Source organism: Giraffa tippelskirchi, chromosome 5 (assembly GCF_054371585.1).
Source record: "Giraffa tippelskirchi isolate mGirTip1 chromosome 5, T2T-mGirTip1v1.2.pri, whole genome shotgun sequence".
Taxonomy (NCBI): domain Eukaryota; kingdom Metazoa; phylum Chordata; class Mammalia; order Artiodactyla; family Giraffidae; genus Giraffa; species Giraffa tippelskirchi.
Genome location: NC_137279.1, coordinates 182,493,469 through 182,507,793, shown reverse-complemented (window position 1 = coordinate 182,507,793; position 14,325 = coordinate 182,493,469).

Below are 14,325 nucleotides of genomic sequence, written 5' to 3'. Positions count from 1 at the left end.
AAGTCTGGCCTGCCTACTGTCATGTCCCCCAAGCCTGGTGTCAGATCTGGGCTCCATAAATACTTGTTAGATAAATAAGTGAATACATTTAACTACAAAGTACGTATTTTCCCTTATAAACACACCAGACCTTGTATACACAAAGGAGTCTTTCCTTCACAAAGCTATCCCCTTGGGAGACACTAAATAGTTCGTACAACAGCTCTCCCAAAGCATAAGACATTAGAAATTAGTTTGTAGAATTGCTTCCTGAGTCTATAATATATTCCTCTGAATAGTTGCACGATGGACAATCACAAAGAGTCAAAGGACGACCTCCTAGAAGGGGGAGCTAGAGGTGAGGTAGGACACAGGCTCATGCTGCGAAAGCGCTGCACTCAATATGCCAGCAAATTTGGAAAACTCAGCAGTGGCCACAGGACTGGAAAAGGTTAGTTTTATTCCAATCCCAAAGAAAGGCAATGCCAAAGAATGCTCAAACTACCACATAATTGCACTAATCTCACACACTAGTAAAGTAATGCTCAAAATTCTCCAAGCCAGGCTTCAGCAATATGTGAACCGTGAACTTCCAGATGTTCAAGCTGGTTTTAGAAAAGGCAGAGGAACCAGAGATCAAATTGTCAACATCTGCTAGATCATCAAAAAAGCAAGAGAGTTTCAGAAAAACATCTATTTCTTCTTTATTGACTATGCCAAAGCCTTTGACTGTGTGGATCACAATAAACTGTGGAAAATCCTGAAAGAGATGGGAATACCAGACCACCTGGCCTGCCTCCTGATAAATCTCTATGCAGGTCAGGAAGCAACAGTTAGAACTGAACATGGAACAACAGACTGGTTCCAAATAGGAAAAGGAGTACGTCAAGGCTGTATATTGTCACCCTGCTTATTTAACTTATATGCAAGATATGCAAATGACACCACCCTTATGGCAGAAAGTGAAGAAGAACTAAAGAGCCTCTTGATGAAAGTGAAAGAGGAGAGTAAAAAAGCTGGCTTAAAGCTCAACATTCAGAAAACTAAGATCATGGCATCTGGTCCCATCACTTCATGGCAAATAAACAGAGGAAACAGTGGCTGACGTTATTTTGGGGGGCTCCAAAATCACTGCAGATGATGATTGCAGCCATGAAATTAAAAGACGCTTGCTCCTTGGAAGGAAAGTTACGACCAAGCTAGACAGCATATGAAAAAGCAGAGACATTACTTTGCCAGCAAAGGTCCATCTCATCAAGGCTATATTTTTTCCAGTAGTCATGTATGGAGTGAGAGTTGGACTATAAAGAAAGCTGAGTGCCAAAGTATTGATGCTTTTGAACTGTGGTGTTGGAGAAGACTCTTGAGAGTCCCTTGGACTGCAAGGAGATCCAATCAGTCCATCCTAAAGGAGATCAGTCCTGAGTGTTCATTGGAAGGACTGATGTTGAAGCTGAAACTCCAATACTTTGGCCACCTGATGTGAAGAGCTGACTCATTTGAAAAGACCCTGATGCTGGGAAAGATTGAAGGCAGGAGGAGAAGGGGATGACAGAGGATGAGATGGTTGGATGGCATCACTGACTCAATGGACATGAGTTTGGGCAAACTCCAGGAGTTGGTGATGGACAGGGAGGCCTGGCGTGCTGCGGTCCATGGGGTTGCAAAGAGTCAGACACGACTGAACTGAACTGAACTGAGGACACAGGCTCCAAGTCTTCCTCTTGGAAACAAATCATGGAGCCCCACCACATGCCAGGCACTCTGATTCTCCCTAAAATTTTTGTGCCTGAAGCTGGCAGAGACTCAGTTTCTCTCCTATAAATGGCCATCACCCTCTTGGGCACGGAAGAGACCCCAAACCAGGCAGGACCATTCAGAGAACCTGATCTGAACACAACAGACCTGTAGCCTCATCTCCCCCAGACTTCTGCACAACCAGATTAATCCTCCTAAATCTCCTTCCCATCCTGCCACTTGCCTGCTTCCAAACCTCTGATGGCCTCAGAGTAGAGGCCAAGCCTCCCAGGTGGCTTTTCAAGCCCTCCGGGGTCATCTTTACCTCCAACCACTCCCTTGTGTGAGTCTCCCCTGTGGGAGGAGGGCCGCATCCTGAGATTCTTTGCAGGTTCCTAGCCATCCTATATTGGAGAAGGCACTGGCGACCCACTCCAGTACTCTTGCCTGGAAAATCCCATGGACGGAGGAGCCTGGTAGGCTGCAGCCCATGTGGTCGCGAAGAGTCGGACACGACTGAGTGACTTCACTTTCACTTTTCACTTTCATGCATTGGAGAATGAAATGGCAACCCACTCCAGTGTTCTTGCCTGAAGAATCCCAGGGACAGGGGAGCCTGGTGGGCTGCCATCTATGGGGTCGCACAGAGTCGGACACGACTGAAGTGATTTAGCAGCAGCAGCAGTAGCAGCCATCCTATATGCTGGGCTGGGAGAAACAGCATGATGTTGGAAGGCATGGCAACCCAGGTGGGGGTTCATCTGCAGCTCTATCACAGTAGAATGAGTGGGGAGGAGCTGGAACAAAATTCTGATCAAGTTGTAAAGCTCTGGACCAGTTCTTCTCTCCGCAGCCTACACGTTAGAGTCACCTGGGAAGCTGTGACAGAGTGGCCAGCTGGCCACCAAGATTTATGATTCCCTCCTAGTGTGGCTAGGAAGTGGCCTCCCTGCCAAGGACTAAATTTTCCAATTTCCCTTGCATATAGATGGGACCATTGACTGAGCTCTAGCCAGTGGAATGTGGGTGGGAGTCGTGTACATTGCTTCAAGAGCTGGTCCATAAAAATCCTGCTAAGCAATCCTCCACTCTCTCTTCCCCATCTGCTGACTAAATACTGAAGCCCAGGTGACCCTGGATATCATGCGTTGAGGATGACAGAGCCTCCCCCAACTGGGTCCTGAATGACTGCGGGGAATGTAACCACCCTCAGGCAGAATGGTCTTCACATAAGCAAGGAATTCTTCTCCCACACTAGGCCATTAAGATGTAAAGGCTTGTCTGTTACAGCACTGTTTACCTAATTGACATAGGACTTTTTGGAAAATGGCTTGTTTGAGCCCCAACCTCAGATTCTGACTTCCTTCATCCAGACTGGAGCCAAGCTCCTATGTGTTTTAAAAGCTCCATTTGGGCTTCCCAGGTGGCTCAATGGTAAAAAAAAAAAAAATTCACCTGTCAAGCAGGAGACATGGGTTTGATCCCTGGTTCAGGAAGATCTCCTGGAAAAGGAAATGGCAACGCATTCCAGTATTCTTGCCTGGAAAATCCAATGACAGAGGAGGCTGGCAGGTTAACTGTCCATGGGGTTGCAAAGAGTCGGATATGACCTAGCAAGTAAACATCAACAACAACACTGATTCTAATGTCCAGGTTGAGTAGCAGGCTTTAGGCTCATGAGTATTCATAGATCTTCCTGCAGTTCATTCAACAAACCACGGAGACCCAGTGTGCCAGGCACCCTGCTTCTTGCTGAAAGTTTTGTCCCAAAAGCTGGCAGAGACTCAGCTTCTCTTCCACCCGTGGCCATGGCTTGAAGGCAAGCAGAGATCTCCCTTAGCCAGTGCCTGCCGGGGGTCTGGCAGGTCCTTTTGGTTCCTAAAGGAGCCATACCTCTCTCACCTGCTACCCACCCTAAGACCCAAATGGCCCCCTGGACCAGAACATAGAGTATGATATTTCCTGCTGCTGGAAAAAGGTCTAAGAGTTTCCTCTGGGCAGCCCATGGTGCCACCCCAGAACACACCAGTGCCTTCTTATAGTCACACCAAACATTGGTTGACCCGTCCTCTGGGACAGCCAGTCCCCAGGTTGGCAACTGGGACACAGAGAGGGTTAGGATGCAGCCCCAGCCCTCAAAGATCCCACCATCCACCTGAAGATAGAGTCTGTGGTCTTGGGATGGAGAACGGGAGTCATCCAAAGCCATCCGGGGTTCCCATAAAATTCAGTAAAAAGGGCCCTGATCTCACTGGCTCCAGTGATGCTTCCAGCACTTTCCTCAGACAGTTTCAACACAGTGCACCAAGAACTTTCACCAGAGGTCATTCAGGGCCCCACATGAGGGAGTTGGGTCTTGAAGGAAAAGCAGGAGTTAGCCAGACAGACAAGAGGGACGAGCAATCCAGGCAGAAGTTACAGAGGCAAGAGTGAGTGGGGAAGTTTTAGAAAGAAGTTTGGTCTGGTTGGAGAAGAAGGAGGAGGAGACTAAGTCGGGGGGCGGGGTAGGGGGGCGGTGCTGGTTTAGACAGAGCCTAAAATCCAAGGCTCAGGGCCTTGGACTGCATCCTGTAGTTTCTCAGGAGACTTGAAAGGACTCTGAGCAAAGCATGATATAGTCAGATTCCCAATTCACAAAGGGGCTCTGTGGTGGGAGGTATACCCATAGAAAGGAGAGGGTCAGGATGGGGGAGCCCAGTTGAGGAGCTATTATCATCCAGACAAAGGTGATGAGGACAGTGGTCATGGTGACGGAGAAAAGAAGTCACCCTAGGATCTCCAGTCTCTTTCCCCTAGGAGGAAGCAAGGCCGCATGGGGAGAGCACCAAATTTGAAGTCTACACTTGCCGTATCCTCAGTCTGAGATGCTCTTCTTCCATCTCTTTATTCTTACCCTTCCACTCTCTTCAAAAATGCTGCCCCAGATCATCAAAGTGGATGCCTCAGTTTCTCTCCCACCCCCCTCAACCAACACTGCCTGTGATCTCCTTTAATTTCACAATCTGTGATTCTATCATTTATTCACTTTTCACATGTTTGTTGCAAGCTCCGTGAGACAGTCCCTATGCCCTGTTAGCTCTGGTGCCCGGCACAGAGTAGGTGCTTTTGATAGGTCACATCATTGTGGAGGAGGAGAAGGGGATGACAGAGGATGAGATGGATGGATGGCATCACCGACTCGATGGACATGAGTTTGAGCAAGCTCCGGGAGTTGGTGATGGACAGGAAAGCCTGGTGTACTGCCTGCCGTCCATGGGGTTGCAAAGAGTGGGACACGACCGAGTGACTGAACTGGCTGACTGACTGATCATTGACCTCAATTCCTTGCCTCTTCCTGTATTCCCGCCCTTCACCATGGAACTTGAACTCCGTACTGCCCTATCACTGAGGGTGGCATGTGTTGCCCTGTCTCTTCATTTGAGTTTGGCCATGTGACTGGCTTCAACCAGTAGCATCATGTAGAACTGGGGGATAAGCCAGCTCCAAGTTCTTTCCTGGGCCTCAACAGAACGTGTGTATTTCTGCTTGTCTCTTACATTTGTTCCGGCCATGAAAAGGACATACCCAGGTCTCAAGAGGAGAGGAGGAGAGACACATGACACAGAGCTGCCCCCGGATCAGCTGACCCACAATCTGTGAACATACATAACTTATTTTAAGACACTGAGTTTTGGGGGCAGTTTGTTGTGTAGCATTTTCTTCTCTCTGTAAAATAAAGGGGCTGGTTTAACCATCTCCCTGCATGTCCCTGGTTCTCTTTCAAGGCAGACAGCTGCCAGCTTCCCCATCCTGCCCTCTCTGCCTCTCCTCCTCCTCACGCACACCACCTTGCCTCCGCCCTCATGAATAAGCATGCGGCATCCCCTTCCACAGGGCCAAGTTCACGGCTCCTGAGAGCCCTTCTTTCAAGACTGCCTCTTTGCAGGCTGCTGCCTCTTCTGCTGCTTTGCTGAGGCCCAGGGGCATGGGCAGCTAAAAACCCTTCCTGAGTTCTGATGTGCAAATCAGAGGGCCCCAGGCAGTCCCAGGAAGAACCCCGTCCTTGCCGGGATAGCTGGCCCCACAGCCCAGGCGGGCTCCAGGGAGGGTGGCTCAGCTGCACCTGGAATCTGAGGGGCCAAGACAGGAGGGAGTCGGGGTCCAAAGTCCTGGGATCCTAAGTCTGAGAGATCCTTTGAAACCAAGCCCCACCCAGCCTGTGGGGAAACGGAGACACAACTCACCAGCCTCTGGGGAAATGGAGGCAGGAGAAAGGAAATAGACTTGTCCCAGTCAACCAGTCAGCAGCAGAGTCAGAAGCCGGGATTTTTGACTCGCAGCCCAGTGCTCCTTCCACCGCCCCCTGCTGGTTGCAGGTGGGGTAGATCACAAGGCAATGATTTGGAGGCCAGAATGGACTCCTCCACTGATCGTTGCAACACCACGCCCAGCGCAGCCCCAGTGGGGGACCACCAACCACAGGCCAGATCTATGCTGGGGTGAGGGGCATCGCTCGCAGGTGTCAGGTCCTGCATGAGGGAGCTCAGGCCAGGATCTGTGCTGGGGGAGCAACCTGGTTCCAAGTCCTGGGCTCCTGAACGTCCTATTAGGTATAGGTTCTGTGCCACGTACCACCTGCTGCATGGCAGATGGACCGAGGGCTCTGACCGCCCCTGTTCTGTGTGCCTATCTCTCCAGGGCACTCAGTGGCCTCCCTGTGTCTCTCTGACTCTCTCTGGATATTTTGTCTTCATTCTATTGCTCTCTGAGCTTCTGCCAGCTTTCCCTCTCTTGTTCTCTCACTTCTTTATCTTTCCTCTTTTTTTCTATCTCTTCTCTGCCTCTGAACCTTTCCATGTCTTTCTGTCTGTGTGTCTGTCTGCCTGTCTCTATCTTCCCTCGTTCTCTTTCTCTGGCCCCCTCACCACCACCCCCGACTCCACCAGGGTCTCTGGCTAAATCTGCCTTTCTCTCCGGGGTTTTAGTCTTGCTTGCTTGCTCTTGTTTTTTTTATTTTCTTCTTTCTCTGTGTCTCTAGGTCTCTGTGACTCTAGCACTCTCTGCATGTCTGTCCCCTCTACCAGCCGGCCTCCCTTCCTCCTACCCCAGGGCTCTGTCCGACACCTCCCTACTGCCCAGATCCCCTTCTCTGCCAACTACAATTACAAGCGCGTCTACTGAAGTGGTCCAGCTTGATGGGTAACAAGAGGCTGTATGTTTGCAGTCACTGACTGGAAATACTGAATTCCTTTTCAGCAAAGGAATACAAGCACCCTCTCGGTTTATAAATATTAATTATAGGCACCCGATAATGAGAGAACAGGGCGGCTGTTGGCTGTGATCTCTGGTTGTTTGACTAATCCTAGAGACAGTTTAAACAAGACAGTTATTACCTGACAGGAAGAGGAATTAGGGTGCCATGGTCCTTTCATGGGGATCAACTAAGGAGATCAGGGGAGATGTGGGCTCACTGAGGATGATTGGAAAGGGACCATGGGCAAAGCCTCAGTTTCCCCTCTTGTACTAGGATGTCCTTCAAGCTCTGACCAGTATGATGTGGAGGTGCCGCTTTGGGAGGGGGTCACTGAACAGACCACTTCAGAGCATCTGCCAAGCAGGAATCATGGACCAAAAGCAGGAAGGCCCAGCTCCAAGGAGAGGAACCTTGGGAGTCACAGGGGGCCTGGGGCAGCATCTGCCTCCTCTGGATCTTTGCAGAGATTCATAGGTCTGTCCTACTTTGAGCCAAACTCCTCCCAGGGAAGGAGCCTGACTTGAGGTGAAAACTTGAGCAAGAACTGAGGAGTGTCCCATGTTGCAAGTCAGACTTTCCAGACTGGGCCAGCCTTCCAGGCACCTCCGTTTTACTTTCTGCAAAACGGGAGTAAAGAAGAATAACTTTATGCAGCTCTTCTCAATGTCAGGGCTCAAAGTTGACCTAAATTGAATCTGAGAAGTCACAGACTGGTTGTGCCTGCCAGAGGCCATTTCAACAATTGCCCTATCTCCAAGCTCACATCTCAGTTCAATAGTTATTGACATCGTCATGTGCAAGGCAGAAAAGCGATTCCCAATGCACGGGAAAGCTTGATGGAGGAAGAGGAGCCACGTTGGGAGCAGGGGATGGATCAGTAAGAGGTCCCTGCTCAAGGTCCCCACACTGAGGGGAAGTGGGCTATTCCTTCTAGAATATGTATTTTCTAAAACCCCCTCTCCTCAGGGGAGATCGTTACATTTATAAAACACTAAGCCGTTTATCATATCTTGGGAACACAGGTCAGTCTGCAAGAGAGCCGACATGAACTATGTGCTTCCCATTTGGCAGAAGAACCCAAACTAGGGGGCATGCTAGTCTCTTGCCCAAGACCATGCAAGTAGAAAGCAACTGAACTGGGGGCCTAACCCTGGCCTCCGATCACCAAGCCCAGCTCCAGATCATTACTGGCTTCCCAGCCTCATCAACCTGCAACTCCCCCAGGGGGCGAGAGCCCAGCAGGCATCCTTGGAATCTAGGACGGCCTCTCCTGCCCTAGGATCCTACTCTCCCATCATCACAGCAGAGCCCAGGCTGGCCCTTGGAAGGTGCTCACAAACATTTATTGATTGAATGCAGGAAGGAGGGTATGTTCTTCAAAGTTCCATTCATGTTTCCACCAGCCACTCCTTGCCTGGTAGTTATAAGAGTGTGAACCTGAATTCAAATCCTGGCTCCACCCTGTGTGTGCGTGTGAGACCTTGGGCAAATTACTTCACCTCTCTATGCCTCAGTTTTCTAACCTGTAAAATGGGATAGTATTCGGACTTCGCTGTCATATAGTGAGTGCTATATAAGCCCTGGCTGTTATTATTAATAATCACCTCCTGCCATCCCCCTTTTCAGAGCCTCTGAAATCAGTTCACCCAATTTCACATGAAGGCAAGTGAGGAAGGAGCATCAGGCTACTCTCTGTCATCAAGCCAGATGCCCTGCATTACTGTGCGTGGCAAGGGAGGCTGGGAAGGGAGGGAGGCTGGCCCAGTTCCAACCCCTGTGGAACCGGAGGCTGGGTGGTAGCCACATCCACTGCCCTCAGCCTCCACAGACCTTGATCTGTGGGAAGACCCTGCAGGCCCCATCCTGGTGGACCCTGAACAGAGCTGAAGGCTCTGCTTTGCCCTGGGCTCTGTGCTTGGTGCAAACCCCTGCCATGATCCCACAGGACAGTGAGGAGTCGAGATGACAACTCGCTTATGAAAACCTAACATTCTGAGTGTCCCCAAGGCCCCCCGTGTGGGCTCAGGCCCGACTAAGTGCTTCTCTGGAACCATTTTAACTCCAAGTACAGCTGCCACCAAGCGGGTCCTGGGGGAGCCGTGGGCTGGGCTTGCAGGCGAATCAGAGCGCGGCCAGTCCAGGCGGCAAGGCAGGCGGCCGGCCGGCCGCAGAAGGAAGCTGAGCCATCTTCCAACTGGTCCCTGTGATTTCTCCCCTCGACTTCACCTTCCCAGAAGCTAGACAATGCTCGCCCATCTTAAATCTTTCATGGGGCCCAGACACACGTCAGACTCTCTCCAGCACCTCAGGAGAAGTCAAGGCTGGGTCAAGGGCTGAGATGAGAGCCCATTTTCAGGCTGTGCTATTCGAGGCTCCAGCCCCTTCATCCCAGGTCTTCCTGACTTCCCCAGACGTTCGTAGCATCAGCAAAGTCTATATATGCAGCTCCCTCACATCTGTGCTCTCCTCCCCTCCTCCCTCTTTCCAAGCCTCCCACCACCCCCTCCTCCCCACCATGCCAGACATCAACAAGAACCACTTCTGCTTGTAACCAAAGCCCTCACAGCTCCCCCTAAAGATTTCCAAGAAAATCTTCCCACAGATTCTAAAGGAGGCCGTGAGCTCAGAGCCAGTCATTCAAATGTTCCACCTGAGTTCATCCGCCTTTGCATTCCATTAACCAACTTTGTCCTCTGGGGCCAGCGTCTTGACCACTTTAAGCCTCAGTTTGGTCCTCTGTAAAATGGGCAGAATGATGGTACCTCATAGGGCACAAAAACTCCATGGTCACTTATCGGGTAAGGGGCAATGAGAAGATGCATATACAGTGTTTAGCCGAGTGCCTGACCCATGGAGAAAGTGAGCCACTCTTAATAGCAGTTGTCATATATATTTTTAATTGACTGAGTACATGCTATGTACCAAGTCTTGGAGCCACACAGAAAACCCAACCAGCATCCCTGTTCTTAAAAAACTCACTCAGACACGAAAGAGAAAAAAAGAAACAAAAATGTTAATATAGTGGGATATGTTTGCATCATAGAAGAATGTACAAGTTACAGGGAAACATAAAAAAGGAAGATGTTGAGGGAGGGGTACAGGCATGCTTGGCCAGACTCTTGAAGCTTGACTAGGGGCTCACCAGGCAGGTAAGGTAGGAATGGCATTGCAGGCAGATGGAACAGCATATACCAAGACTCAAAAACAAGCAACAGCATTTTTAAGACCAGGGCCCTAAAGAAGCAGAGGCCCCAGAGACAAGACGGACCTGGGGATTAGCGGCCAGGTGCAGACTCACCTTGCCAACCCCGAGATCACAATGGAGGGAGGGTATTAAGGAGGAAAGTGGCTGGATCACACTCATGTCTTAAGCTACACTCACGTTCTCACTTGCAGGGTTTACATAACTTTTCCTTTTCTTCTCGAGCATTTATCCAGCCTCAAAATTCGAGAGCAAGCACTTTCCCTTATTTCTATTCAACCTGAAAGCAGCAGTCACATCCAGCTCACTTGGTATTGAAATGCAGGTGGCCTGTGCAACAGTGTTGCTAAAATTACCAAAACTAACCACAGCCAGGGAAGGGCCATTATCGGAAACAGATTTTATTACCATGGAAACCAGCAGATAATGCCAAGTCCAGTCATTTTTATTCTCCGAAAAGAGAGAGAGACAAGGGGAGAGAAAAAGAGAAACAGAAAACAGCGGGAGAAGGAAAGCGATTGAAAGGCAGCGAGAACCTGGAGCAGACTCGAAGCGGGCAAAGGAAGCGGGGGAATCTACCTGAAGGTTTCATGCCACACGTGCCTACTGGCCAGCCAGCCAGCTCGGCTCACAGTGATGGAACTTATCCTACACACCGCAAGCTGGCAGAAAGCAGCCAGAAAGGGCTCTGCAGTGTGACTTCCACTCCTGGTCCAAAATGCGGAACAAGCTGTCAATGCCCCCAGAAAGAGCTGGCCTGGGTGTATTTCAAGGCAGCCCTGATGGCCTCCACTAAGGGCATCGGACTTGGCATGGGAAGACATGCTTTGAGTTCAGGTTCTGCCCAGAGTGGCTTGTGACCTTGGGCAAGGTCATAGAAATTCTCAGAGCCTCAGTTTCCTCACATGTCCCAACAGGGAGCCCCTGGAGTGGTTGTGAGGTTCTGGTGTTCACAGCTGCCTAGATCCCTTGTAACTACAGGACTCTGCACACAGAAGACCCTGCAGGCCCCGTGATTCCTACATGACTCTTTTGCTCACTGGTTTGAAGGGCTCCTTCACTCATCTCATAGCACACTGGTCCACTGCAGCTGGTGGGATCCACCCCCGGTTCACAGCGCCCCAAATGCCAAGGGGTGGGGGGCAGGCACCCCTTGAGAAGTCTGGGGGTTCCAGGGACCAGAGCGGGCTTGTCAGCTGAGCTGAAATAAAGCAGCCACCCCAGGAAAAAGGAAAAATCAAAGACAGAGGGAGAAGAGGTGGGCAGACTAATGAGGTATGCCAGGAAACTCTGGAGAAGGGAGACCGTAAATTTGCTAGGATCCTGGGGAAGCGGTGAGGAGCAGGTTTAAGCTGCCAAAACGGATAGTCAGGGGGAGGGCAGTTGAAAGAAAGCCACAAAACATACAGAAAGACCCATAACAACACATGAACATAAATATACATCATCAAATCTTTGCTACTCCCAGCGAACCTCACCTGGGAGCTCATTAGAAATGCAAATTCCTTCCCCAGACCTCCCAGTGATTCATCTCCACACACAAGAAATGAGAGGCGCCAGTCAAAGTCACTTCCCTTCTCTGAGCCTCAGTTTCTTCGTCTGTAAAATAGGAATAATCATATCCTCCTGGTTAAATGGAGCCGTTAGAAGGATTTGAGGGGGGAAAAAGACCCATTTGAATGGATCACTTTGAAAAATGAAAAGCACCGTATGAGTGTAAGATAGTATTCTGTTGCTATGTAGTTATTACTGTTATATATGGGGAGCCCAGCCTCCCGGGGTAACAAGGCACTTTCATAACAAAATGACTTGATTAGACTGTTCTCTTAAAAATGCTGCTCCCCAGCTAACATTTTTCCTATCTGCATGCCTCTTCTTGCAGCTGCATATTAAATCTTCATCCCATCAGCACTTGACTGAATTTGTAGAAACAAAATGGAAGAGGGAACTCAGGCATGAATTAGCAGTTTAAGACAGGAATGAGATTACGATAAAATCCCCACTCTCTCCATCCATCAAAATGTAATAAGAATAGAAAACTAATGTGAAAATATCAACATGACCTATTGCTTCGAGCCTGTCATCGCCACCCTTTATGATCGAGCCGTGCAAGATGCGGGCATCTCATTTAGCTGTAAGCGTCACGCTTTCGGCAGGAGACGTAAACCGTATTCGAGACAGGCTGTGCACTTGGGCAGGTCCCTCCGGGAGAAACGGGAATGAACCAAATGGGCTGCGGTTCTCTGACTTTCCAAGTTAAGAGAACAATAATGAATGGGGGTGACTCAAGCCGAAGGGTGTTTTGTTTTCTTTTTGGCTGTCTGTGGATAGGGAAGCCCCAGCCCTGTCACAGATCACGGCTCCTGTCCTAGAAAATGTCCAGGAAAGGACATTGTCTAAGTTCAGAATGTCTCCAGGAGCCCCTGCTCAAGACACAACCTCATACCCTCACTGCTGGCAACCCATCCGACTGCATGGGCACCCCACGATACACAGCAGGTACCTGGAGCTGTGTGGTTCTATCACTGGTCCCTGTGTCAACAGATAAAGGTACAGATGTGCTCAAAGAAGCAATGGGCCTGGCACAAAGACACACAGCAAGGAAAGATTAGCATCTGCCAGACTCCTTATCCAGTGTTCCTTGCATGACACCCATTGCCAGTAGTGTTCCAGGGCTGAGCTTGGGCTGGAGGTATGTGAAACAGGAACAGTGGCTCCTGCCCTCAGGGAGCTCACAGCCTCACTCCCATCCTGGGCTCCTTCCCTCCAATCCCTTCCCTCTCCACTCTGCTCTACCCACCTGGCTTCCTATTGCTCCATTAAAGCACTGACTTTTTCCCAATGCAAGACTTTGAACATTCTTTTCCCTAACCTGGACTGCTTTCCCCTTCTATGTTTGTTGAGACAACTCCCCGTTTTTCAAGTCTTGCCTGAAATATCACCTCCTCAAGGAAGTCCTCCCAGATACACCGTCTCCCTACACCCTCTCCTCTGCTTCAGGACTCTTAGTTAATTCACTGTCATATCAGTGCCATTCCCCTGTAGCATATTTCTCAGTAGTATTTAAATCATCATTTGCTTTAATGTATTGAATAGTAGTTGAATCAAAATTATTTAATATTCATCGCTTTCAAGGCATAGCAAAATATAAAGGTCTGGGACCACTTTGCATGTTTACTGTGTGCCCCAGCCCCTAGCACAGCACCTGGCATGTATCCATCCATTCATTCCAAAATTTTTCATTGAGCATCTACTGTGTGCCAGGCACTGACAGCGTGCCAGTTCTTGTGGGGACTTCTCTCCAGTGGAAGAACACATTCAGTGAATTAATGAATGTCAGGTGGTGAGGAGCATGGGAAGAAAAACATCAGGGCACATGAAGAGTGAATCTGATTCATGGGAATCCTCCTGGAGAAGGGGATACCTGAGCAGAGCCCAGGATGGGCCACATGAATCCTTAAAGGAACAGCATTCCCTGCCACTGAAGAGGTAACTACAGATGCCCTGAGGCTGGTATGTGGGAAGGAGGGGAAGGAAGAGGAGGTCAGGGAAGTGGAGAGCCCAGTGGGGAGGATTTTGATTCTACTCTGTGTGATGGGGAAGCCTTGGAGGCTTATGGTCAGAGGAGGGATGTGATCTGACTTCAGCTCTAAAAGGACAGGGGAACGAGGGCAGGAGCCGGGAGACTCATTAAGAGGCTCTTGTGACCATTCAGGTGAGAGATGGTGGTGGCTTGCCCTGAAATTGGGGAGAAAAGCATGAATTCTGATGTAACCTGAAGTTGAAACCAACAAGGGTTTACTAACGGATGGAAAGTGGGATGTGAGAGAGGGATTGGTGTCAAGGATGAAAGTTGTCTAGAATTTTGGCCTCAGCACTCAGAAGAATGCAGTTGTCATGAACCAGTAAATTGCCTTTTACACTGAGTTCCCATTTAAGTTGGAGTTTTATCACTTGAAAAAAATTTTAAAACCTTGACTAATTCAGAGACTAACAGATAGGCTGCAGGTAGCAAGGTAGGGAATGGAGGGGAGGGGACATATGGGGGAGACCAGGGAAGTGCCTGCTCAGATGGAGCAGAAGGTGGGCTCTGAGATGGGCGACTCTGGGGCTTCCAGCCCGGGTGCTCAGGGGTACCACAGCCTCAGACCAGCGTTCAGCTTTTCCTCTTTAA